General features: G+C 46.1%; 1 protein-coding gene across 2 annotated transcripts in view; it reads right to left on the bottom strand.

The window, feature by feature from the left end:
• Positions 1 to 26416, bottom strand: part of LOC138262058 (serum paraoxonase/arylesterase 2-like) — a 444264-nt gene that overhangs the window by 90983 nt on the left and 326865 nt on the right. The window lies entirely within an intron of this gene.

Raw genomic sequence — 26416 nt, 5'->3', positions numbered from 1 at the left:
TTTCTATGCCTAACCAAACAGACGAATGCTACACACTGGTTGTGTGCTGTGCACAGCAGCACTAATGTGGTGTTTTTTTTTATTTAATTTTTTAAATAAAGCTCTTCTTTCTCGCACATGCTTCAAGCAGTCACTAGTTTCTGACGCAAAGCACAGTCTGGCTATCCTATGAGAATGGTGCTTGCATCAAAAACTATTTGTGTTTGCATTGTCATGCCCCAGTAATGCCCTCCTAACACAAAGTGATATAAAAGGCAGCTTTGAAGTGCGAAATAACTTTTGTGCTGGAAAGAAAAATACCCTTGGAAGACTGTGTGATTTTAGTCTGAGGAAGGCTTAATAAAGCTGGGGGAATTTTTTTTGAAATAAGGGGTTATTTACATGTTGGCGGTATATATACTACATTGCATCGGCAACAGAGTAAACATTTTGCCAACAGAAAGGCAGGTGGACACAGTTCAATTCGGCCACAGTGGAGATTACTGTTTCTCCCCCGTGGCCAAGCTTCTCCCACAGCCTCGGGTGTAACGGGCATTGGAGAAAGGGCTACATGTCCACCCACCTAATTTAGATGGGCAGACATGTAGTCATTTTTTTACTGTCTCTTACAGGTAACACCTAGCAGTAAGGAACAACAACAACAATTACAATGCTTCTCCCGCCATGGGAGAAGACTCCCATGAGAAAAAATGAGTGTGTGGTACAGGGCCGAGTCCTGCTGATGCAGCCCCATAGCACAGGGTAACATGCATTACTGGGAAGCGCCGTGATGGTGATTCTTGCCAGTGCTTTTACAAATGACTGCCTGCATGGCAGTCATTAATAAATTAAGCAGGCAGTCCCTCCGGCATGGGGACGGAGTAATTTAATCTGTTCCAATGGAGGAATGGCACACCATCCGTCTATATATAAATCACCCTCTAAGTTTCTGCCCTACATAGACTTGTTTTCTAAGTTTGAGGCAGGCATATGAGGTTCTCAAAACCTGTGCCTCCTAAGCAAAATCCATAGGAACTTTGGATGATGTATCCAGTAAAATGATTTTAGGCATATTTATGTCAAACTTTGCAGGGATGTAATGCTTAATTACAAATACTTGAAATACTTGGAGACAGGCATATTGTTTCTAAAACCTAACGTAATCTTAGAGTGGGCCATCCAACCATGCAAAAGTGCCCCTTTCTTATGACTACATGGCTCTGGTGTCTATCTCACTTGACTTCTCTTGATTCAATGACTTTCCTCACTATTTTTGTATTTGTCGAGTCCTGGAGCAGTGTGATCTCATGGTATTCTGAATGAATGAGCTGATCCTTCTACTGATAGGTGACTCTTTTTTGTCTAATGGGGAGCCAGTATAGTTGGCATAGACACTCAGAGGTGGAATCAATTTTTTTAAGATTGAATATAGCTCTGATGAGAGTATTCTGTATTTTGTGTAAGCAATATAAAGATTTTTTGCAGGAGGCCTTAATAGGCATAGTTTCAGTTCATCTAGATAGAATATGGGGAAAAGAAAGAAATTATTTTTATTTCAGAAGTTTCTTATGGAGGATCGGAACATGGTAATGGTGTAAAAGGGGGCAGAAGCTGACACAAGATTTGTCCGCATTACAACATGCATAAAATTCGTGCACCACCTTCTCCACATATAAATCAACGCCTGGCCACCAATATTGTTCCTTGATGTTTAATTTGCTTTTGACAAAGACAAGGTGAGCTTTATGATTAATTTCTTAAATGTTATTTCTCTAGGAAGCTAGTGAAATTACTGTGTTGCCCTTCACAGGAAACAGACTCATCAGCTAATTACTATTACATTCCCAGAAGTGCTCAATATAACTGCCGAAGTGTTCCTTCTCCGACCACCTTTCCGTTGAAAATTTCCTGACCTCTACTAAAATCTCATTGATGATGTAACCACCAGCCCACTCTTCCCTGCAAATAGCTACAATTTCTTGGACATCCACCCTGGCAACTAAGCAGTAATTCTAGTCAATACTAACACATTCCCTAAGGTGTTTCGGTTCAATGCTTGTAAAATCTGCAATTCTGTTTTTACTCCAGTAACATATTCCACCATGAAGTCATAATCAAACAATCTCATGGACATCCTCTGCATATGAGAAGTTCTTAACAAACCATAGGTATTCAAGTGATACTGAGTTGTTTATGGTGAATGTGTAGGCCAAATTCAAACCCATGTAAATATTCTCTGAAGTATTCCATTCCCCAAACACATACCACCTTTTCCTGCTCTATCAAGGAGTACTGTTCCTCTATTGGTGAAAAAGAGCAAGATGTGAATGCCACAGTGAGCTCATCACTGTTCTCATCCATTTGAGATAAAACTGTAACCAGACACCTCCCATTTGCATCAGTTGCAACTATGCTTCTAGATTGTCGGTCAAAACAGTTCAGGGCAGTAGTTTTACAAAGGCCACTTTTGATTGAGGGAAACATCCCTGTTGGTTTTCTTTCCATTCAAATTGCTGTTTGTTTTTTTAACAACAGCCTCAACTTTTAAGTCTTGCTTGCAAAATTTTCTAAAAACATGGAATAATTTTGAGCAAGACCAACAAAGTGTTGGAGGCGGCATGTTCTGGTTGGCTGAGAAGAGTCCCAAGCCAGGCAGAACCTACCACTCCCATCAGGGGTGGGTGATTACGCCTCACTGTATGACCTGCACTCACCCTTGGGTAGCTTGGCACAGAGCAGTCAGGCTTTTCACAGGGACAATGTGTAAATCATTGGCACATCATTACCACACAACAATTACACTGAGCATCACAAAATAGACTTCAAACGAGATTTATGTGAAAAAAAAGTCTGTATTCAACACACACATTAATTAACATAACTTGAACATCATGTAAATATGGGTATCAATCACATTTGGAAAGATAAATAGTAGTAATAAGCCCAACTATGTCAATACGACATTAGCAGCACGTATATTTGAAAAAATATAACACTTTCCCTCCCAGCACCCTCACGCAGTGCCACCATGTTGGCAGCACAAGCAATCACCCCTATTCAATATCAAACAAATATAGGATGCATCTCAGTTCCCAACGATAGTAGCAATCTGTACAAATGGAGAATCTCAGCACTTTTAAAATAGCTACACAGCTAGGCCTCACGGGTAAACTTCAATGTCAACCGTAATAGTAAGCAACGCGCACGGCACTCCGCTGTGCGGTGCAGGTCAGCGGTTCCCAACCTGTGGTCCGGCAACTCATGGGGATCCACGAAGCCTGCTCAGGGGGTCCGTGACTGCTTAGAAAATAAAATAATATTAACAGATTAGGTCCCCAGCTTTAAGTAATGACTCTGTGGGGGGTCCCCAGATTCGAATTAAGCTTCAGTAGGGATCCCCGGGTTCAAGTAATGATAAACTGTCCGTCCACATAAGTCAAAAGGTTGGGAACCACTGGTGTAGGCAATCCCAGGCAATCACTTCCAGACACTCACTCTGCACCGCTATGCAGTGCCACAGATAGCAGGCAGGCTATCATACACACACTTGCACCCACCCGCTTCCAGCAACCAAATGCGGTGCTCGGACAGTCGGCCGTTGAGTTGTCAATGAGTTTGCAGACCCCTCTGACCCAAACCTTCCTTCACCCTCCAACCAGTTCCCGCCCCCAAAAGCTAGAGAGGTCGTAACCTTTTCCCGGATACTAGGCCGCTCGAGGCCGGTGGTTACACTTATTCAGGATCCTGGGGAAAAGAAGGTGGGAGGAAAGAGAGAATGGCTGATCAGGCAACAGTCAACAAATGGAGGTTTGGCTACAACTCAGGAAGTTCACTTAGGGGTCTCCATACCGGCCTTCGGCGCAGGCCCCGGTCTGCAAAGCACAGGGTGAAGGGTCACATGGGGACACACACTGTTCACAGTGGCGCCCAGCCAAGCCAGACACTCCAATCCACAAATAGTTACCAAATCCGTGCATCCAAGGAACAGAGGCACCACGTCTGGGGTGCGATGACTTGGGCTGCCCCAGGCTTCCCGGTTACAAATGAAGAGTTCCCAAATCCGCACCTCCCTGAAGAAGCACACCATCAGGTGTGTGATGAACTGAGGCACACCAGACAATTCTGATCACCCACAAAGATTTAACAATTGTTGTGCCCTCCTGGTATGTGCACAGTGCCTGGTGCGCGATGACCTGTCACACCAGACTATTCTGATCTAACACGCAAAGAGACCAATGCAGTGCCTGCCTGGAATGAGGCATAACATCTGGTGCACGATGATTTGAGCTGCAAAACACAAATCCGGTCACACACAATGAGATGCAAGTTCAGCAGTGCTGCACGAGGTAGAATGCTGCACTGCTACAGGTACTCCCCCCACCTCCGAGGGTCACAACAAGTGACACCGACACAGCACACAATGAGCATGTAGTTGGGTATCGCACAAGAAAAATGTGGTACATTTCACAAAAGTGAGCCTCGAGGGGTCCCGCAACCGGTGAATCCGCTCACTACAAAAACGGATGCTTATGCGTCTCGTGGCCTCACGATGAAGGGCTGCACTCCTTGAATGCGGACAGTACGTTGAATGCTCCACACCAGGCAAATCTGGTCTCAATTACTTAGTTCTGTGCTCACGCCACTGCTACCAAGTGGAATCCAGCAAACAACATAGACGGGTAGGAGGGCACAGCTCTCTAGATAACACAGGTAGGAGGTGAAGGTCCCTCGCATGGGGTCTTTAATGTCCTTGAGACCTCCACAAAGAACAGGAGGCAAGCCAACAAGTCCTTGGAGAGCCCACTTCAGAGTGCCACTATGCAGCAAGCAGTTTGTCCAGGCCAGCCACGATGCAGGAAGAGTGGGAGCTCCCGTCCTAGGACAGTAAATGCTCCTGTGCACAACATTCCTTTGGCTTTGTGCACCACGCAGTTTGAGGTCTCTGTCCCGTGTTCCTGTGAGTGTATCCTTAAGCTGCACTAAGTTGCTGAAGTGTGGTACTCCCCCGAGTTAAACTGAAGTGTGCCTTTTAAGTCGGGGTGGTTCAACAGATGTCTCTCCTAAATTTCAGTCCTGTCTGCCATGGGGCCGTGGAATACAGGCTCCGAGAGGCCAAGTTTCAAAACCTCTACCTCCAGTCTCTCCAGCCAGGCCCTCAAATTGCAGAGGTCTGTCGTTCGAGTCACCCGGGTGTTATAGCTGTTACTGTGGAATACACAAATGTGTATTCCCCCAGCCTCCAGAGGAATGAAACTGAATTAAAAAGGCACAAAAAAGGAGTGTTAGAACATAGAAATGCCCACTTTCTAGAAGGCATTACTTGCAAAGCCACCTTTACCATTGTAAAGGGTTTGTTATTGTGAATCCAATGATAGTAAACATTATGAGGCTGCTCCACTGCAATCCACTATTGGAGTTAGGATTAAATGTAAATTTTCCCCGTATTAACCTATGGGGAAAGCAGCTCTCAATTGTAGTGAAAACACACATGGGCATTCTTCGCTCCCTGAGCACATGTGCCCTGGCGCACGCACGAGCCTGCAGGGGAAGGCTGGCTGCAAGTTTTAAGAACACCACAAAGTGCACCCATGAAGACCATATATATATATATATATGTATATATATATATATGTATATATATATATATATATATATATATATATATATATACACATCACTGTCCTAGTGTGCACATGCTGGCAAGCTGTGTCAGGCTCCTAGTGTGCACATGCTGGCAAGCTGTGTCAGGCTCAGTATGTATATGAAAAGACCATTGTGCAAATGTGTACATGCTGGCAAGCTGTGCCAGGCTCAGTATGCATGAAACTACAGTTGCACAAATGTTCACATACTAGGCTAGGTATATACATGAAAACAACAATGTGCAAGTGTGCACATCCTGGCAAGCGCCACTTCCTAGCAGATGTAGGAAGAGCTTGCGCATTTTCCCACTATACTTACAGTGGGAAAGTGCACAGGTCCCAAGTGTCACTCAAAGAGAATCAGCAAAGCCACTTAGAAAAAGCAATAAAAGTTTGGGAAACCCTTACCTGGAGTGTCAGTTCTAACAGGAAGGATCAAACTTTATCTTTGCACCTAGGCGAAAGGGATCTTATGATCACTTCCACCAGTTCCTTCATGTTCATGATGCCCTTTTTGCTCACCTCATGACCTAAATGATTCACCAATTGCACAGGAAACTTGCATGTTTTCAAACTTAGCAATCAAACCATTCTCTTTTACAATTTTCAAAACATTCCTTAAGTGCTTGTCATGTTCAGTTTTGCCCTCAAGATCATCAAGATATCTTTTTGAAAACTGCAACACAAACAAATGAAATGTATATTTTTAACCTGAAGGAAAGTGTTCCACTTTAATAAGGTAAACGTTAAGGCATGGAACTGCCTTTCAGAATCTTCTCCTATGTACCAATTCTAAAGCTGAGAGTGGGCAGTTTGAGACTGGCTGGCAGCATGGAACCTATGTGCTGGCACTTAAAGCTCATGCTTCTGCTCTGTGTCTTTGCTATTGTGCTCTCTATACTTCCCACGTGGAGACCCTGAAGAAGAATGGCACCAATAGTGGACCATGTGTGACAACATATGTTCCATTGCTTCACATCATGACAATGGTCCCTTGTCCATCCAGTTCTGTGTTCCACATCCTGACTCTGGCAAAAATGTACTTGATAGCACTATGGTATTTCTTTTATTGCCTAAACTTTTTCGGTTATCTGGCTTCACTTGCAGCAATTATATGCTGCTTACATTTCTCCCATGAACAAATAGGCCTGGCTAGTAGCAGCCATTCAGAGCTCAGCCTTCATTGCACACTGAAAATTACCAGAAATATCATACTTTTGCCAAAATGTAAAAAATGGAAAACTCGCACAGAATGAGAAGTTGAGAAAGTGGTGTGCTGGCACAGCCATGTTGCATTGACTTGCGCACAGTTTCATGCTACAGCCCACAACATTTGTTTAATCATTTTACTTTTAAATGAAAGGGAGATGAGTGAGAGATCCATTTAAAATGTTAAATTTTAATCAATGAAACAGAGAGAGTGTCTGAAGCATTGTGTCTTGAAATAGTGCAGTTCAAAAGCTCCGATTTGCAAATGAATTATGCCTTGTCCAAAGGCACGCTATTTATTCGTATGCAAGGAACTCCTTTCTGGGACGAGTTGGCCTGTTGCCAGTTAGTGCTCTTGATCCAATTTTTGGATACTTTACTTTAGACCATCCCTCATCTCTTACAGTATTTATTTATTTATTTACCTTTCAGGTCATGAGTGCCCTACATTAAGTCATTCCATAAGTTATACTGGCCTTCCTTATGACCTTGGCAATGTTAGACTTTTCATCCTTGGCGTAGTCTACCTTAACTTTTTGCCTCTGTTCCCCAGGTTGTTGATGTGTGCTGTACTCTGATTGTGCTGTTTTTGTTACTATGGGCACTTTACCACTGCTAACCAGTGCTAAAGTTTAGGTGCTCCTCTACAAAATGTGTATGTAATTGGCTTATCCATGATTGGCATATTTGATTTACTAGTAAGTCCCTAGTAAAGTGCACTAGAGGTGACAGGACCTGTAAATCAAATGCTACTAGTGGGCCTGCAGCACTGGTTGTGCCACCCACATAAGTAGCTCTGTAATCATGCCTCAGACCTGCCACTGCAGTGTCTGTGTGTGCAGTATTTACTGTAAATTCGACTTGGCAAGTGTACCCACTTGCCAGGCCTATACCTTCCCTTTTCTTACATGTCAGACACCCCTAAGGTAGACCCTAGGTAGCCCCAAGGGCAGGGTGCAATGTATGGTTAAGGTAGGACATAAAGTAATTTGTCTTATATGTCCTGACCGTGAAATATTGCTAAATTCGTTTTTCACTGTTGCAAGGCCTGTCCCTCTCATAGATTAACATGGGGGCTACCTTTAAATCTGATTAAAGTGTAGATTCCCTTTGGGAGCGGATGGACATGTGGAGTTTGGGGTCTCTGAGCTCACAATTTAAAAATACATCTTTTAGTAAAGTTGATTTTAAGACTGTGTGTTTGAAAATGCCACTTTTAGAAAGTGGGCATTTTCTTGCTTATACAATTTCTGTGACTCTGCCTGTTTGTGGATTCCCTGTCTGGGTCAGTTTGACAGTTGGGCTGGTTGCACCTCATATTAGACAGTGACACAAAGGGAGCTGGGGTGTAGCCTGCATATCCTGATGAGCCATCTGTGCTAGGAGGGAGGGGAGGAGTGGTCCCTCACACCTGAAAGGGCTGTGCCTGACCTCAGACAATGCAGTCTCCAACCCCCTCGGTGAGTGTCTGGGGCCTGGCCTGGGCAGGGCAGGATTTCACATTCAAAATAGACTTTACTTTGAAGTAGGCCTTATTCAAAGGAGAAATTGGGTATAAGAAGGGCACCCAAAACCACAGACTTTAGAAACCCTTCTGGAAACAAGAGGAACCTCTGACTGGAGAAGAGCTGAAGAGCTGAGGAAGAAGAGCTGCCCCGCCTGTGACTGTGCTTTGTGGAGCTATCCTGCAGTTGATGCTTCTGCCAGAGTAAGAGGGCAAAGACTGGACTTTGTGTACCTTCCATCTTGAGCAGAAATCTCCAAGGGCTTGATTTAGAGCTTGCCTCCTGTTGTTTGAAGTCTCAGGGACAGCAAAGACTTCTCTCTGACAGCACCTGGAGTCTCTGGAGAGACTCCTACTCTGCCCTGTGGTGCCTATCCAGTTCCTGGGACCCTGAAAGGAGAAGCTGGCAGCCTAAAGACAAGGAAATCCACGCACAGAGTGCTGTGCCGGGAAAAGATCGGCACAACTCCAATCTGCGGTTGAAGAAACAACACTCCGCTGGTTCGCAGCTGAGAAACGGGAACGCAACCGAAGAATCGATGCACGGAGCAGGAGAAATGATGCGCAGCATCGCTGACGGAGGCTGGGAGATCACAACCTGCACTGCAGGGTTTTCGGATCATCGAGCGGCTGGATTTCTGACTCAAGTACCTCTGTGCGTGGAAAACAACGCAAGGCCTGCCCAGACCCGAGAGTGCTGACGGGATCGACGCATTGCTCTCCTGCGGAGAGAAGAAACAACGCGCCCTGACCCAGCGAAAGGAGAAACAACGCAGGGTCCCGCTCATGAGTGTAATCAACGCCTCACAAGCCCTTTTTGATGCACACTCGCCCGTGCGGGGTTATTTTAGATGCGCCCAAGGTACTTTTTCACACTGACAGCATTAGTGTGTGTTTAAACTACTTAAAGACTCTTTTTGATTTTTAATTGATAGCTTGACTTGTGTATTGTAGATTTCTGTTGTTTTAGTCTTGTTTTGTTTAAATAAATATTTCATATTTTTCTAAACTGGTGTTTTGTCATTTTGTAGTGTTTTCATTGAGTTACTGTGTGTGTTGGTACAAATACTTTACACCTAGCACTCTGAAGTTAAGCCTACTGCTCTGCCAAGCTACCAAGGTGGTAAGCAGGGGTTAGCTGAGTGTGATTCTCTTTTACCCTGACTAGAGTCAGGGTTCTTGCTTGAACAGGGGTTAACCCGACTGCCAACCAAAGACCTCATTTCTAACAGGTGGTAAATACAGAATACCGCTGCGCTGACTGCCGCCAGCTTATTTCCGCGGAGGTGGACATCCGTTCTCCAGATTAGGACACACACAAACAAAGCCAACAGAAAACAGCCACAACCACAAATCTGCCAGACCCACTGAACATGATAAACTGTCAGTACTACCATCCATACCATTACACCACCAATACTACGCCCTCCAAATAATGACCCACCAATCACCAAAGCGGACATTCAATGGCAGTAAACCATTGGTGGTGCACACCGCCAAGGCAGATATGTCCACCCAAATACAAAACATGACAACATTGGCCGGAACAAAAAAACCCACACCTGACACAAATTGCACACCCCACAAACCCACCAACAGCATTATAAAACACCCCCCACATCACCCACAATCCCTTCCAAACACGAGAAGAGGGTTGCACTTTGATACGCCAAACCCAAAGAGAACTGCACACACATATCACAATTACCTATTCATCTGTCATGTACCACACACCCCACCACTTCACATATAACACTCTGCACAACATACACACACCACACAACACCCATGTCCCCACAAAGGCACCCCTGGTTCACAGATGAGGAGTTGCAGGTCATGGTTGAGGAAATAGTCAGGGCAGAGCCACAGCTGTGTGGACCACAGGTCCAGCAGATATCCAATGCCCGGAAGATGGAGCCATGGAAGAGGCTCGTGGACAGGATGAACCCTGTGGGACTACATCCACGCACAAAGGACAACATAAGGAAGAAGTGGAATGACCTACGAGGGAAGGTGCGTTCCACTGCAGCAAGGGACCAGCCCGCCATCCAGAGGACTGGCGGTGGACCCCCACACCTCCTCCCCCACAGCTGACAGCATGGGAGGAGCAAGTCTTGGCAATCCTGCATCCTGAGGGACTCACTGGAATAACCGGAGGACTGGATACTGGCGAGTCAACATTTACTACCTATCACCCCCCCAATGCCTACATCCCAATTTGACTCCTCACCCTGACTCCCATTACCCCACTCCATCCCACACAGTGCACCACCCCAATTAACAAACCTAAATGCCAAGCCCTGCATGCCATACCTACTGCATGCACATCCCTCCCAGCACAGCATACACACCCACCACCAATGCATGCACAGCATGGAGAACTAACAATCCCATAATCCATCACCATACACAACCAAAGTTGCGAGGATAACAACAATCACATAGGGAAAGCTAGTAATGCTAAATATGTCACTGACATATACCATAACACATCACTTACATCCCCACAGGTGCCTCAGCCAATGTCAGCAGGAAGGAGGTGCCATGGCCACCCAGTTCCCTAACAGAAGATGCCCTCAGTGATGACAGCAACCAGGCCCATTTGGTACCACTGGTCAGACAGCTACCCCATCCCACACCCAGTCCACCACACAGCCCCACCCCCTGAATCTAACACCACAGCAACCAGCCAAACCCCCCACACCTCTGTCCACAGGACACATGAATCAGTAGTGTGCCCACCTGTACAGGGACCCGAGTCCATGCCACACAGGCAAGACAATGAGGGTCCTGGTGTCAGTGGGAGTGGGCACACCGTTCAGGGGACACAGGTACAGGGGGCCATGGACACTCGGAGGACAGCTGTGCGCCAGGAGGAGGACAGGCCCCCGGAACTGAATGCCCAGGAGGCACTTTCAAATGTCCTGGGGGCATACCAACAATCCCAGGACAGGATGGGTCAGGTGATCACCATCATGCAGAGGGTATACTACCAGGAGGTCATGCAGCAGTTGCAGGGCATAAATACCAACATGGCCTCCATTGTAGGGGTGATGGGTGACATGGTCAAAACCATACGGGAGAAAATAGCACACCAGCGGCCCACATCCACTAGCCACTCCACCCAGCAGCCCTCCACATCTGCTGCGGCTAGTGGACAGGAGACCCTGCCACAGGACCCACAGGCCACCAGCACCCCTCCCTCTACAGAAGGTGAACCATCCCACAAACGTTCCCTGTGACCCAGACAGACACCAGAGACAGTTTCCAAGACCAAGACCACCGCCAGAAAATGAGCCCCTCCTGAATGTCCCCCTTGTGTTCCACTATGTCACCTTGCCCACTTTGAACTGCCATTGCTCCCCTTCCTATGACCCATTGGACACTGGACTTGTGCTACAAACAGACTGGCCCACTACACCAGACTATTACCAACCATCAGCCCACTCCATTGCACTTTGCATAGTTTATCAATTTTTCAAATAAACACCCTTGCACACAACTGGAGTAATAGTGCTTTATCTGAAGGAAATGTACAATGTATTTACTGTATTGAACTGCATGATCATGATCAAATGTCCAGTGATAATTTGATCCATACTACATGTGTCTCAGCAGTCTGTACACATCAAAGCATTACACTGTTAAAACCACACCTACATCTGCAATAAGGAAAGGTATAGGTGACAGCCAGGTGGGATACAAAGGTAGTGACTGGCATTATGCAACAGCCACAAAGCACAAAATATAAAGGTGTAATATATAATTAAACAGTCTTACCCGAGTGTCAGTGGAAGTGTTGCAGGATCATTTGTGTTCTGTTGTCCACATCCTTCTCCTCTTCCTCCTCCTCACTGTCCTCAGTGTCCACTGCTGCATTGTCACCCCCTTCCTCCTGCAGATAGGGCACATGGCGCCCGAGGGCCAAATTGTGCACCATGCAGCACACAACAACAATCTTGCAGACCTTCTCACGGGAGTAGCATAGGGATCCACCGGTCAGATAGAGGCACCTGAACCTGGCCTTCAGGATACTGAAGGTCCTTTCAACAATCCTCCTGGTACACCCATGAGTATCATTGTACCTATTCTCAGCCCCTGTTCTAGGATTCCTTACAGGTGTCAAGAGCCAGGACAGGTTTGGGTAGCCAGAGTCACCTGGAAGAAGTGAGGGACACACATTAGCCTTGCACAATGCCATGGGGTATGACTACTGAAGGCATACACTACATACATTGGGTGGGGACTGGGCTCACCTATAAGCCACACTCTGTGCCTCTGTAGTTGTGCCATTAGCTGTGGGACGCTGCTGTTCCTCAGGACAAAGGCATCATGCACCGACACAGGATACTTGGCAGTGACGTGGGAGATGTACTGGTCAGCAAGGCTCACAATCTGGACATTGAGTGAGTGGAAACTTTTCCTATTCCTGTACACCTGTTCATTGCCCTGGGGGGGGGGAACAGGAACTAAGGCAATACTGGTCCCGGCAATGGCCTCAATCACATGTTGTATGTGTCCCATTGCACAGAATCCAGCCTTGATAGTGGGCAATTCATCTACCTGGGGGAATGCGATGTAGCTGCACATATGTTTGAGCAAGGCAGCCAAAAACCCTTGCTTGCACAATATAGAATATTGGCTGTGACATTCCTGCAGCCAAGCCCACTGTCACCTGGAAAGAGCCAGTTGCCAGGAAATGGAGCACTGTTAGTAACTTCACAAGTGGGGGTAATACCGTGGTGCAACAGATAGCAGGTAGCAGATCAGGCTCCAATTGTGCACACAGCTCTGTGATTGTGGCCCTGTCCAGACGAGAGGTGGGTATGATATGCCTGTCCTTCAGTGTAGCCGAGTCCACAAGGGGTCTGTACATGGGTGCCTGCCTCCTCCTCCTATTCCTCCACAGTGGTTGGTACCTAAGGGACCCAAAAGTAAGGTGGGAGAGACAACAGGAACTATGGACACACTACATCAGTGTACACAGAGCAAGTTCGTATGTTGGACACTGGAATTGTCTAGGTGTGTACAGTCGACAACAATGACGCACTTTTAAATCAGTACATGTGTACTAGCAGTAGAAAATGGCAACCGCCTGTCCTGTATGCAGGGACAGATGGAAGTGACCTCACTCTGCCAGCATTAGGCGTCATGGCGGGAGGCGGTCTGCACCGCCGTGCAATTCCTCATTGGCTAACATGGGCCTCTATGGAGAATAGGAACCAATGATGATCATCCCACCGCAGCTGTGACTGCCATTTTCTTCCAAACACTTCACTTGATTCCTGACTTTCCACAGGACAACATCTCCACTGCGTGTGCTGCTGTGACTGGTGTCTGGAACTTGCCATGGCTCGTGAAACAGGGAAAAGGGCCCCAGCCTTCACGTCGGATAAGTTGGAGAGGCTTGTGGATGGGGTCCTACCCCTGTATGGACAGTTGTATGGGCCTCCAGACCAACAGTTGAGTACACCATGGGTATATTGCATGCGACATTGCTGCATGGCGATGTGTGTGTGCTGGCAGTGTGTCATTTGGGGGGTATGGCTGGTGGCAGTGTCTGTTCAGTGGTATGGGTCATGTGTGTGCATGATGAGGGGCAAATGCAGTATGTGAGCCATTTGTTTGACAGGCTGGATTGTCTGGTTAATTGTGTCCTTCTGTCTGTGTTTCCTCTGCAGGTCAGGGCCCATCAGAAGAAGCGGTTGCGGCGTTCAATCGCCAAGGACATGCGGATCCTTGGGGTCCATAGCCAGCAGAGCACCCACTGCAGGAAATGGTGGGAGGACCTGAGATGATGGGCCCAGAAGACCACGGAGGCCCAGCTTGGGCCAAACTCCCAACGAGGGAGGAGTGCTCGTCGGAACCTGACCCTCCCTGATGGCCTGCATACTGGCGGTGACCTACCCACAGCTGGATGGGTGATTACCGGCAGCACAACAGCCACAAGGTGGTGGGTACAGTGTGTGTGATAACCATCTATGTTTCCTGGCATGGGAATTTGGTGCAGGGTTCTAGTCAGTGGATACCCCAATATGCCAGCTTAGACATTGCTGCGTGGTCCAGCTTATGTTTATTGGGTGAAACGCATGTTTTTGATTGCTAGGTAGCTGGCTTTCCATGTCAGACAGGGCTTAGTTGGTCCCAGTTAGTGTGCAGATGGCAGTGTTTGGCTCCTACCTGCTGTGGGACTTAGCTAATGGTATGCCAGTGTGGTCCATACTGCCCATTCTTAGTCTCAGTGTGTGACAGTGATCTGTATGCCATCTGCTCTGTTGGTGCTGTGACTGACCCTGTGTTCCCTTTCTTTCTTCCCCTTTCTCCTTTTGTCATCCTGTCCATGTGTGCATTAGCATCATCTGGCCAAGGAGCAGGGAAACCGGCTAGTGAGGGAGCTGCAGCCCACGGGACCCAGGAGGCAGAGTCCACTGACGCTGAGGGGACCAATGGGACGGGGGGAAAGGGGAGCACCACGGGGGGACAGGAGCTGATTCCTCCTCCGATGGGAGCTCCCTGGGGGTGGCGGACCCCTCAGAGACCACCCCAGCTACAGGTTCTACTATCACCTCTGTACCAGCACCGCCCTCCCAGTAGCCCCGCACCGAGATACCCGTGCCTGCTCACCCAGGAGGTTGGGCACCTCCTTCACCCCAGGCACCTCAGGCCGTGCCCCAGTCAACTATGCTGCGCTCAATGAGGAGGCTGTTGACCTCCTGAGATCCATCTCTGTAGGGCAGTCAACCATAGTGAATGCCATCCAGGGGCTGGCATCCCAGATGCAGCAATGTAGTGCCTTCCTGGAGAGCATTCACTGTGGCTTGGAGGCCCTACAGAGATCATTTCAGGCTCTGGTCTCTTCACTGATGGCAGCCAGTGTCCCTGTGTCTTCCCCTCCAACTACCACTTCCCAGTCTCCTCACCCCAAACTGATCCCACGCACACATTCTGACACGTATGCACACAAAACCTCAGACAAGACTCACACAGTCAAACACAGGAAGCACAATTCAGTCCACAAGCATTCACACAGCCAACACACAGATGCACACACATCATCCCCTGCCTCCACTGTCTCCTCCTCCTCCCTCACAGTCACATCCACACTCACACCTGCATGCACTGCATCAACTGTCACTGAACCTGCACAGCGTTGCCACAGTCACTACAACAGCAGACCTGCAGACATGCACCGCACACACCACATGCACAGTCACCACCACCACCATCACCACTTCATGCAGCACACCCACCTCACTTGCAGACACCACAACATCCATCCACACGTCCTGTTTGACTTTCCCCACCCTGCCTGCCTCCCCCTCCAAAGACACGCAAACGCTCGCACTCAGACTCTCAACAGCCATCCACCTCACACACGCACACTGTCCATGCACCTGCACCCACGTCCAGCACACCTCCTCCTCCTACAACCACTCCCTCTACCTCCACTCCCATCCCTCCTCCCACATCCTGCCCCGTTGGCCCCAAGAAGCTTTTCCTTTCCCGCCTTGACCTCACCCTCCCACTCCCCCCATCCTGCCTGTAAGAGAAAGGTCCCACCCCCCCAGTCCAGTACCTCCAGCGCCCAGTCTGACCCTGTTCCACCCCCAAAGTACTCAGCTGCCACTAAGGGGCACATGAGTACGATGGCAGCCCCCCGCCCCAAGGCCACTCCTCCGCCCCCAAAACCGAAGGCTAAAGTGCCGCCGCCGACCAAGACAAAAACCCAAAACCAAGGAGACACCTCCCAAAGCCAAACCCAAGGAGCCCCCTCCCAAACCAAAAGCCAAGGAGACCCCTCCCAAACCAAAATCCAAGGAGACCCCAAACTGATCCCACGCACACATTCTGACACGTATGCACACAAAACCTCAGACAAGACTCGCACAGTCAAACACAGGAAGCACAATTCAGTCCACAAGCATTCACACAGCCAACACACAGATGCACACACATCATCCCCTGCCTCCACTGTCTCCCCCTCCTCCCTCACAGTCACATCCACACTCACACCTACATGCACTGCATCAACTGTCACTGAACCTGCACAGCCTTGCCAGTCACCGCAACAGCAGACCCGCAGACATGCACCGCACACACCACATGCACAGTCACCACCACCTGTACTGCCATTTGATAAAGTTTGTTTTGACCAATGACTTTGTGTTTCACCACTGCGCATATTAGTTGCTCAATGTTCACCAGTAGCACATGGTATGTTTTGCTCAGTTGAGCCGCCTATTGACTTTGACATGCTATTAGATATTCTGCCTATTGGCTTTGATATGATATCATATATCACATTTTGTATTCAGCTCCGCTGCCTATTGGCTTTGACATGATATTATACATTACATTTTGTATTCAGCTCCGCTGCCTATTGGCTTTGACATGATATTATACATTGCATTTTATATTCAGCTCAGCTGCCTATGGGCTTTGACATGATATTATACATTGCATTTTGTGTTCAGCTCAGCTGCCTATTGGCTTTGACATGACACTAGACATTGCATTTGATATTTAGGTTAGCTGCCTATTGCCTTTAACATGACATTGCATTTGATACTTAGGTTAGCTGCCCATTGCCTTTAACGTGGAGTTAGACATTGCAGTTGAGAATCCAAGCTGTATTTTTCCAAGCTGCGTTTTTGCACCAGAGAACCAAGATGTTTTTCTCACAGTAGACTAGACATGATAAGAGAGAGTACACGGGTGTTGTTTTTTCTTCGCTTGAGCTTGGGAACAGGAGTAGTCTTGGAGACCTGGCCAGTCTCCAAAAGGCTTGCTCAGTTTCCCAGGTCTGAGAGGAGGGGGCACACCTTTGTAACGAATGTAACAGGCTGCAGAGGGTCAGATTCGAATCTGCCGGACCTCGTGCTGGAGCTTGGCGCAGGCTGCCAGCAATCCCGTGTGGGTAGATGAATCTCTCTTTCTCGCGGCTGACAGGGGTCATCAGCTTGCAGACCTTAGAAAGATGAAGCTGTAGATAGTTCCCACACGGTGAAGTATTTGTTTTGCTTTGCATTCAATATCTTATAAATATAACCTGCTGTGTATATTGCAAACTGATATATTTTGTTTGATTCACGCGGACTTGAAAGCTACTAATTCGTCATTCATAAATATTGTGGTTGGGGAAGAATTAACAACAATAAAAGTCTTCTTTGACCTCAGAAGTGCATTTCTGTTGTGTTATGTTAGTGCTTAGAAACATGATAAGAGGAAAGCACTACAATTGGTACCAGAAGTGGGGCCGGTCATTAAGAGGTGATTAAGAGGGTGTTGACGAGTTGGTAGATTTCTAAGTGCACACTTTAAAAGTGTAATTGTTTTTGTTGTTTGGAGAATTACAGAAATTGTTTTTTTTGGAGAATCACAGTAGCACCGCAGACCATGTCTGAGAATGCATGTGTTGATAAACTGCCTGATGGTGCTACGAAAAACTGTGAATTGTTTTCTGTTTGGGGAATTACAGAAGAAAATGCATGTGTAGCTAAAATGCCTGATGTAGAAAACGTGTGTTTTGGAAGTAATGATGACAGAAAGGTCTGGATACCTTTATCTGCTTACAGAGAAATGCAGGAGAAATGTAGGAAGTTGGAACATGAAAATAGGAATTTACGTGAGCAAATTAGCCCGACTGAAAGTTATAAAAAGGCTGTTTTTGAAGAATCTTTCTTGTCCCATTCCAGTAATGAGGGGGTTAAGACAGCTCCGAGCTGCACTGAGTTTTCGTGTGAGCCAGGGTTTTTGGCGGACAAAATGCATTCCTTAACTGATTTACGAGTTACCGTTGCAAAATGCACAAGTAAAACGAAGGATTTTAGAGCAAGACACCCCGAGTTTCATTAGCTTGTTTGATTTTTGGAAAAAGAATAGCTCTCATTTGAGAGAAATCCTAACACTTTTGTATATGGTCACTGTGAAAAATAATATGCAGCTGCGCGCTTGTGATTTGGCAAATGAAATAATGCAGACTTTAGGTTTTTGCGCAGTGCAAGAAGGAAATACTTATGTACATTTAAATCAAGAACAAGGAAAGAAAATAGTGCCCCTAGCTAGAATCATACAATGGATCTGGTACTTGCAAGACAGGGCTAGAGTACCACAGGTAAAAGAATTACCGGTGAAATTGTGTGCACCATTTGAATTAGTGTCCACTGAAGATAAAAAGCATGTTTGTTTTACTAATGATTCATTGACTGAAATGTTGTTTTCTGGCACAGTAGAAGGAACAGCGTTGTATAATGTGTGTCAGATTTTAAAGCAAGAGCTCCGTGAGATGTGTCATTTTTATGCTGATTTTTGGTTCATTGCTAATGTTTTAGCACCTAACTGGTTCAATTACCTTGCAGATGTTAATGAGAAAAATTCAGAGAGAGAAGTGTTCACCCAGAATTCTGCCTTAGTGGGGATGGCTAAGTGGGTGCCCCAGAAATGTGAACAGCTGAGAGAAAAAGCCACTTACAGGTGGGCAGAGATGAGAGAGATGCACATTCCCCTAGATTTGATAAAAACTGTGCAGCACGCACAAAAGCAATCTGTCATGCAAGCAGTCACAGAGCAGCTGGGGAGAGGAACGTTACCAGGACAGAAATGGCAAATTGATCAGGTTTTAGGGAGAGTGATTGCTGCAAACTACCAAGGAAAAATCGAAATTATGCTGATACCTAGAAAAGAATCTGATTCATTCATACAAATTGGAGACAGAATGGCCCAATTTGGCAAAAATGCAGTGAATGGAGGTTTGGTAAAGAAGGAGTCTGCCCCAGCCCTTCTGACAGTGCAAGAAAAGGGAAGCTGTGGCGCAGCAGATAAAAACCTCAGTGCTGATGTGTGGGCTGAAGCCCCAAGTGATCCTCCAAAACCTGCAGAAAATATAACAAAGGGCCCCAAAAACGTCCTGCTGATTATAAAACAGGGAAAGAAAGAGGAAGGGTGCAGTTTAAATGAAAAATGTTATTTGCAAGAAAAGTCATACTTGTTTCTTTTGCAGATCCTACCACGTTTCGCCACTGTCCCTGAGTGTGCTGTGTGGTCCCCCTTCCGGTGTGTGCGTGTGGGGTCGGGGAAGGGACCGAATCCCCAACCTGAACCTGGCTGAGTAAAGTGCCAGCACCATGGATCCATTTTGCGCAAACTGCGCCTTCAGTTCAAGTTCAACTTGTTTGATTGCATTCTTCCACTGGAACTAAGCTGTGTTTTTTTTTTTTTCCCTCTCGTATGGAACTCTGACTTTTGCTTATCTTCCAGCAAACCTTTCAGGTGGACCGTGCACCTTTACATGAGCAGAACTCATGCCACATCAAATTGCTAACACTGTTGAATTAGAGACTCATTCAGAGTACAAATTGCCCAGTCTTTTCTATGTAGATGTATCTGATGTGAAAGGTTATGAGATCAATGTGTTAATTCACTTCTATTGCTTTACAGGGATTGCTTTGATCATTCAAATCTGATTGGCTGATAATGTTTTTTTTTTTTTTTGTGCTGATGTTTTTTTTGTTTTTGTTTGAAACAGGAGATATGTGAAACAAAAATTCATTGGTCAAAGGGCGGAATGTACTGCCATTTGATAAAGTTTGTTTTGACCAATGACTTTGTGTTTCACCACTGCGCATATTAGTTGCTCAATGTTCACCAGTAGCACATGGTATGTTTTGCTCAGTTGAGCCGCCTATTGACTTTGACATGCTATTAGATATTCTGCCTATTGGCTTTGATATGATATCATATATCACATTTTGTATTCAGCTCCGCTGCCTATTGGCTTTGACATGATATTATACATTACATTTTGTATTCAGCTCCGCTGCCTATTGGCTTTGACATGATATTATACATTGCATTTTATATTCAGCTCAGCTGCCTATGGGCTTTGACATGATATTATACATTGCATTTTGTATTCAGCTCAGCTGCCTATTGGCTTTGACATGACACTAGACATTGCATTTGATATTTAGGTTAGCTGCCTATTGCCTTTAACATGACATTGCATTTGATACTTAGGTTAGCTGCCCATTGCCTTTAACGTGGAGTTAGACATTGCAGTTGAGAATCCAAGCTGTATTTTTCCAAGCTGTGTTTTTGCACCAGAGAACCAAGATGTTTTTCTCACAGTAGACTAGACATGATAAGAGAGAGTACACGGGTGTTGTTTTTTCTTCGCTTGAGCTTGGGAACAGGAGTAGTCTTGGAGACCTGGCCAGTCTCCAAAAGGCTTGCTCAGTTTCCCAGGTCTGAGAGGAGGGGGCACACCTTTGTAATGAATGTAACAGGCTGCAGAGGGTCAGATTCGAATCTGCCGGACCTCGTGCTGGAGCTTGGCGCAGGCTGCCAGCAATCCCGTGTGGGTAGATGAATCTCTCTTTCTCGCGGCTGACAGGGGTCATCAGCTTGCAGACCTTAGAAAGATGAAGCTGTAGATAGTTCCCACACGGTGAAGTATTTGTTTTGCTTTGCATTCAATATCTTATAAATATAACCTGCTGTGTATATTGCAAACTGATATATTTTGTTTGATTAACGCGGACTTGAAAGCTACTAATTCGTCATTCATAAATATTGTGGTTGGGGAAGAATTAACAACAATAAAAGTCTTCTTTGACCTCAGAAGTGCATTTCTGTTGTGTTATGTTAGTGCTTAGAAACATGATAAGAGGAAAGCACTACACCACCACCATCACCACTTCATGCAGCACACCCACCTCACTTGCAGACACCACAACATCCATCCACATGTCCTGTTTGACTTTCCCCACCCTGCCTGCCTTCCCCTCCAAAGACACGCAAACGCTCGAACTCAGACTCTCAACAGCCATCCACCTCACACACGCACACTGTCCATGCACTTGCACCCATGTCCAGCACACCTCCTCCTCCTACAACCACTCCCTCTACCTCCACTCCCTTCCCTCCTCCCACATCCTGCCCCATTGGCCCCAAGAAGCTTTTCCTTCCCCGCCTTGATCTCTTCCCTCCCACTCCCCCCATCCTGCCTGTAAGAGAAAGGTCCCACCCCCCCAGCCCAGTACCTCCAGCGCCCAGTCTGACCCTGTTCCACCCCCAAAGTACTCAGCTGCCACTAAGGGGCACATGAGTGCGATGGCAGCCCCCCACCCCAAGGCCACTCCTCCACCCCCAAAACGGAAGGCTAAAGTGCCGCCGCCGACCAAGACAAAAACCCAAAACCAAGGAGACGCCTCCCAAAGCCAAACCCAAGCAGCCCCCTCCCAAACCAGAAGCCAAGGAGCCCCCTCCCAAACCAGAAGCCAAGGAGCCCCCTCCCAATGATAAGCCATCCCATCCCCTGCGGTGCCTGCTCATTTCCCACATGATGCCCCTGCACAGTGGAGTCCCGATGTTGTCAGGAGTCAAGTTGGGGCGTGGACTTCTGGGCATTACAGACTTTGAACTGGCCATTGGGCCTGCATGTAAATATACAGTTCTGTAGTTTTTGGATTTGGGCTCTCCATCCAACAGGATTACAGTGGTTGGAACAGAGGTATATGTCCTTGCTTTCTTTTCTCCTCGGTCCTGTTACAGTCGATTTACTCTGCAGCTGCTTCTGGGTGTGTGGTGTGTGTCTATAGTGTGTGTTGTGCATGTGTGTGTCACTCTCCCCTCCCTCCATTCCTCCCTTGTGTGCTAGGCGGCTGTACTCATCGTCATTGTCTTAGTCGCCATTTGTGCTCCAGGATGGCCATGGTGTGGTACAGCATCGGGAAGACTTGCAGTTCAGATTCCATGGCAGCCACTGACTCCTCAGTGTCCCTGGAGGTCAGTGTCTCCTTTTATATGATGTGTTTCCACCAAGCCTTTGGTGGCGTTGCTACCACCTCGGAAATCCTGGCAGTGAGCTACTTCATAATATAGGGGGCGGATCCTTGTCTCTCACCTGCCTGGAGATTGCTACCGCCGTGTTCAGTGTTCGTACAGCACTGGCGGTTGGTGTGGTACATTGGCTGTCTATAGGAGGCATCACTGCCATGGTCGTTATTTGGCGGTCATTACCGCCACCCTGGTGACGGTACTACTGCCATCGCCGGCGTGGCGGTCACCTGACCGCCAAAGTCATGAGGGCCATAGTCCTGATGGTCACCTTAAACTTATGTGAGTGGTCAAAATGCAGTTGACTTGCATACACCCTCACTCATTGGCAGTATTTTCTTGTGTACTTTCTCGAGTCCACACTCATTTGTTCACCCATATACACACGTCCATTCTTTATGTTTGTTGCAATGTATGATCATTCTTTAGAACTGCATTTTTGTTACTGAGTACTTCAACAATGTATTGAAGAGTATGTTTCTATTTGCGGCTCGCTTTGCTCACAACGGGTAGGGTGGGGCGGGTGCGGCAATGGGGGCGGGCAGGGGGTAACATTTAATATTTTTTTTTTAAAACAATAAATAAAAACTTTCCTCCTCTGTTGATGCTGCGCCACTCCTCTTTCCCTTGTAGTCACTCCAGGCTGCAGGCACGGGCTCCCATCATGCCCTGCGGCCAATCCTGATGCTGCTCAGAGCAGCGTTTAGATTGTCTGGGAGCACCCAACCAGAGTGCTCCCAGGCAGTCTGGGAGCCGGTGCAGGCTCTCTCCAGAGAGACCCTACTGCGCATGTGTTTGGCTGGCCCAAGGCTGCCGACCAAACATACATGTGCACTGAGGGGAATGCACAGTGCTCTCCCCTCACTACCTCGTCACCCCGTGGCCCGCACCTTTAACATGGTTTATTATCATTTTGTTTGTTAAAGGTTTTGTAGCTTGTGCTGCTGGCGGGGGTGACACTCCTCCGCCCTAACGGAGGAGCCTCCGCTGTATGTCTCTAATATATAGGTGTTGACCTGGTACTATTGTGAGGTATTTAGTGTTTTAGTCTATTTGGATGATTTAAACATAAATGGACGTATCAATATTAATTTAAATAAGTCCAGCAGATACAGTGTCAAGTGCTGCGATTTTAAAACCTGGATCATTGCTTTAAGTGCTCACCATCATCACCCTTTCAAGGAAAAAAACACGCTCATTGAGGGCAATTTAGGGTTCAAATGACCCAAGCATTTCAAAGGTCACAAATGCTTCATCTAGGAATTTTTGATTGTTAAAATATTCTTTTTCATATTTACTAATCCCATTTTGGGAATATAACTAATTTTTCTGACTACTAAAATGAGACTGCAAATGCAAAGCCCCGTGTGGCCCCTGCCCCTTTGTGATTTTTTTAAACTCTTGAACCAAAAAAAAGTAAATACTTCTTCTTTAAAAAGTCATCCTCAGTTTATGGAAATCAGGATGCAGTTGAAAAAAAGTTTACTTTCTTGGAAGGTAATCACAGGCATAGTGGTCTGTTGGCCCCAGCAGGCCAGTATTTCTATGATGGCATCAGTCACAATGTATAACCTGCCTCATTAGTATTCATGAGGTAGGTCGGATTCCCACCCACTATGATTTTAATTTTTAACCACCAACCTATTAGAACATAAGTCAGGTTATAAAAATATTTTGTTCGCAAAAATACTGGTCCCAATTTGTGAGCAGTATAATGTAACCAGATGTTCAAACATCTGGCACCAACTTGTGTAGCACCGCCTTACCAAGGTGCATGCACACCTATTGATCTTCCACTAAATATGAATAACAACATGTGAGGACCATTTTTCAAGTGCAGAATGTTTCTGTGAGTATGCACTCATAGAAGAGGTAGCTAGATAGCTTTGGATAGAGAGATGCACTATCTCTGTTCATAAAGCCCTGAGCTCCCTAATCTAATACAGTGTATTTAATGATGTGTCATGATAGTAGTTGATAGACTTTTGCTCATTTCAGGTTGGGCCTGGAGACTGCTGTCTCTCCAGCCTCACATTTTCTTTAAAATATATATATATATATATATGTATATATATATAAATATATGTTCACTAATTCACTTGAAAAACACAAGGTGAATTTCTCAATGACAACTATTGAACTAACAAAACGAAAAACCACAGAAATTCACCAGATATAGTTTGCAGCGCTAACTGAAACTTGTTCCCCCAACACACACTGCTTATGGCCTCACAGTTGACATCACTCATGACGTTCTATGGCATCATTTATGACACCACTGATTACATCTAAAATGACTTCACTGTGACATCACTGATTACATCACTGATGACAACTCAAATGACATAATTGATGACATCATTGATGTCATCATGGATGACATCATTCAAACTTCGTTTTTCTGCATACAGGTCTATAAATTACTATAGCATTACAGGTCTAACAGTGCGAAATAGCTTAGCAGAAGATCAGGCATAATTTCAACCAACACAGAAAGAACTCCTGTAGGTGTGGAAAGCAAGCACTATGTGCAACATTGACCCAATATCGTACACTTTACACACAGCCTAGTTCACAAAATAAATCACCCCAGACATAAGGGAAACCCTCAGTGCACAAGGTGTTCAATATCTATGCAACTGTCAAAAGGAAGCTAAAATAGTGAATGTCATTTCCAAAACAAATGCCCCATAGGGACAGCTTTTATTTCTTCCAAACCTCCTTATTAAAAAATAAAGCTGGGTATTAGTAGAGAACCGAGTACTCCAAACAGTGTTTACTCTATGGATAGGTTGATTCTATACCACACTGTTTGCAAACTGTGAAACTCTCATGCAAATTTATTAAGAACAGTGTACAGTCTATGCAACAGCCGTAAAAAAAGACGCCACTTGTTAAAAACAAACCAAGATCTGAAGGTGCTAAAGATCATATGACTTGCACCCTTCATACTGTCTATTGTATACTTTACATATAGGCCATCTTCTGAAGCAAAACAAGCAAAAGAACATAGATTAATATCTGGTTCACACACTCTTCTATGTTAAGTATAAATTTGTATGCTGACACCATTCTCTCCAACAACTCAAGGATGCTTACAAAAGTTTTTCTACAGAACCAAAACGGTGTGTAGAGCATAATGAATGCAACTCAACTGTTCCTTGCAGACAGAATTACTCCTCAGTGTAAAGATTTATAATGTGTTCAATACCTCTACACATCTATTGTGCATTAACTGCACATGCGTTTTGTACACACTTACAACCATTAGCTGGACCTAGGCTGTAGAAAATTAGGCAGTAAAGTACTATTGTAGTTAAAATGGCATGGACAGTTATTCCATAATTCATATTCTGCTTTTGCACGCAGCATTGCAACATGGCTCTGGGCAGGGGTCCCGTTCAGAGAACGGGAAAGCAGGGTTGATACTCAGGGGCACTATGTTCTATTACAAGGAAATTTAGATGGGGCTCCAATTGTGCTGGGATGCATATAAGTGCCCAATTCGGACCAAGATGTATTCTGAATCCACCTGTCTTCCATATTGCCAAAATGGGCATTATATCCCCGGTTACCGGTTGGTGATTTCAATGCTGTCATCAATATGACCCTGGACCGGGAACATCCTCTCCTGCCTGGCACAGCTCTGGTGCGTGAAGCTAAGGCATTAAAACAGTGGATGGAAGGCTGGAACCTATCGGATTTGTGGCGCAGTCATATAGCGGAGAGGGAGTACTTGTTTTACCCCCCTCCCATGTTCCTCTTTTGCCTTGATAGATTATTTTGCCCAGACATTTAAAACCCAACATAACCATGAAAGAAAACACTGAGTGTTACAAAAATAAAGGTGCTTTATTGTAGTGACACAATACCAAAAAGTACTAGAGAGGCAACCCTCCATTAGGAGGTAAGTATCACACCAAATTCATATACTAGTTATCAGCAATAGGCATAGAAAGTGATAGAAAACAGTGCAAATACAGTTAGACAATAATGACCATAGGGGCGCCCAAACCATACACTAAAAATATGGATTGCGAACACAGGACCCCAATCTAAGTAAGTGGAATGTGTAGAGGGGAGCTGGGAGTACTAGAAAACCACAGAGGTAAGTAACACAGTACCCCCCCAGCAACCAGGAAAGCAGGAGTAAATTACTAGAATTTCTCAAAACCACCCAAAAGGAAGGAAAAGAAGACACCCAGACAAGATTGCAAGAAACTAGTGGTGTATTCCTGGAGAGGAT

This window comes from Pleurodeles waltl, chromosome 10, assembly GCF_031143425.1.
Source record: "Pleurodeles waltl isolate 20211129_DDA chromosome 10, aPleWal1.hap1.20221129, whole genome shotgun sequence".
NCBI lineage: Eukaryota > Metazoa > Chordata > Amphibia > Caudata > Salamandridae > Pleurodeles > Pleurodeles waltl.
Note: the sequence above shows the minus strand (reverse complement) of the source record. Positions and strands in the feature narration are given on the sequence as shown.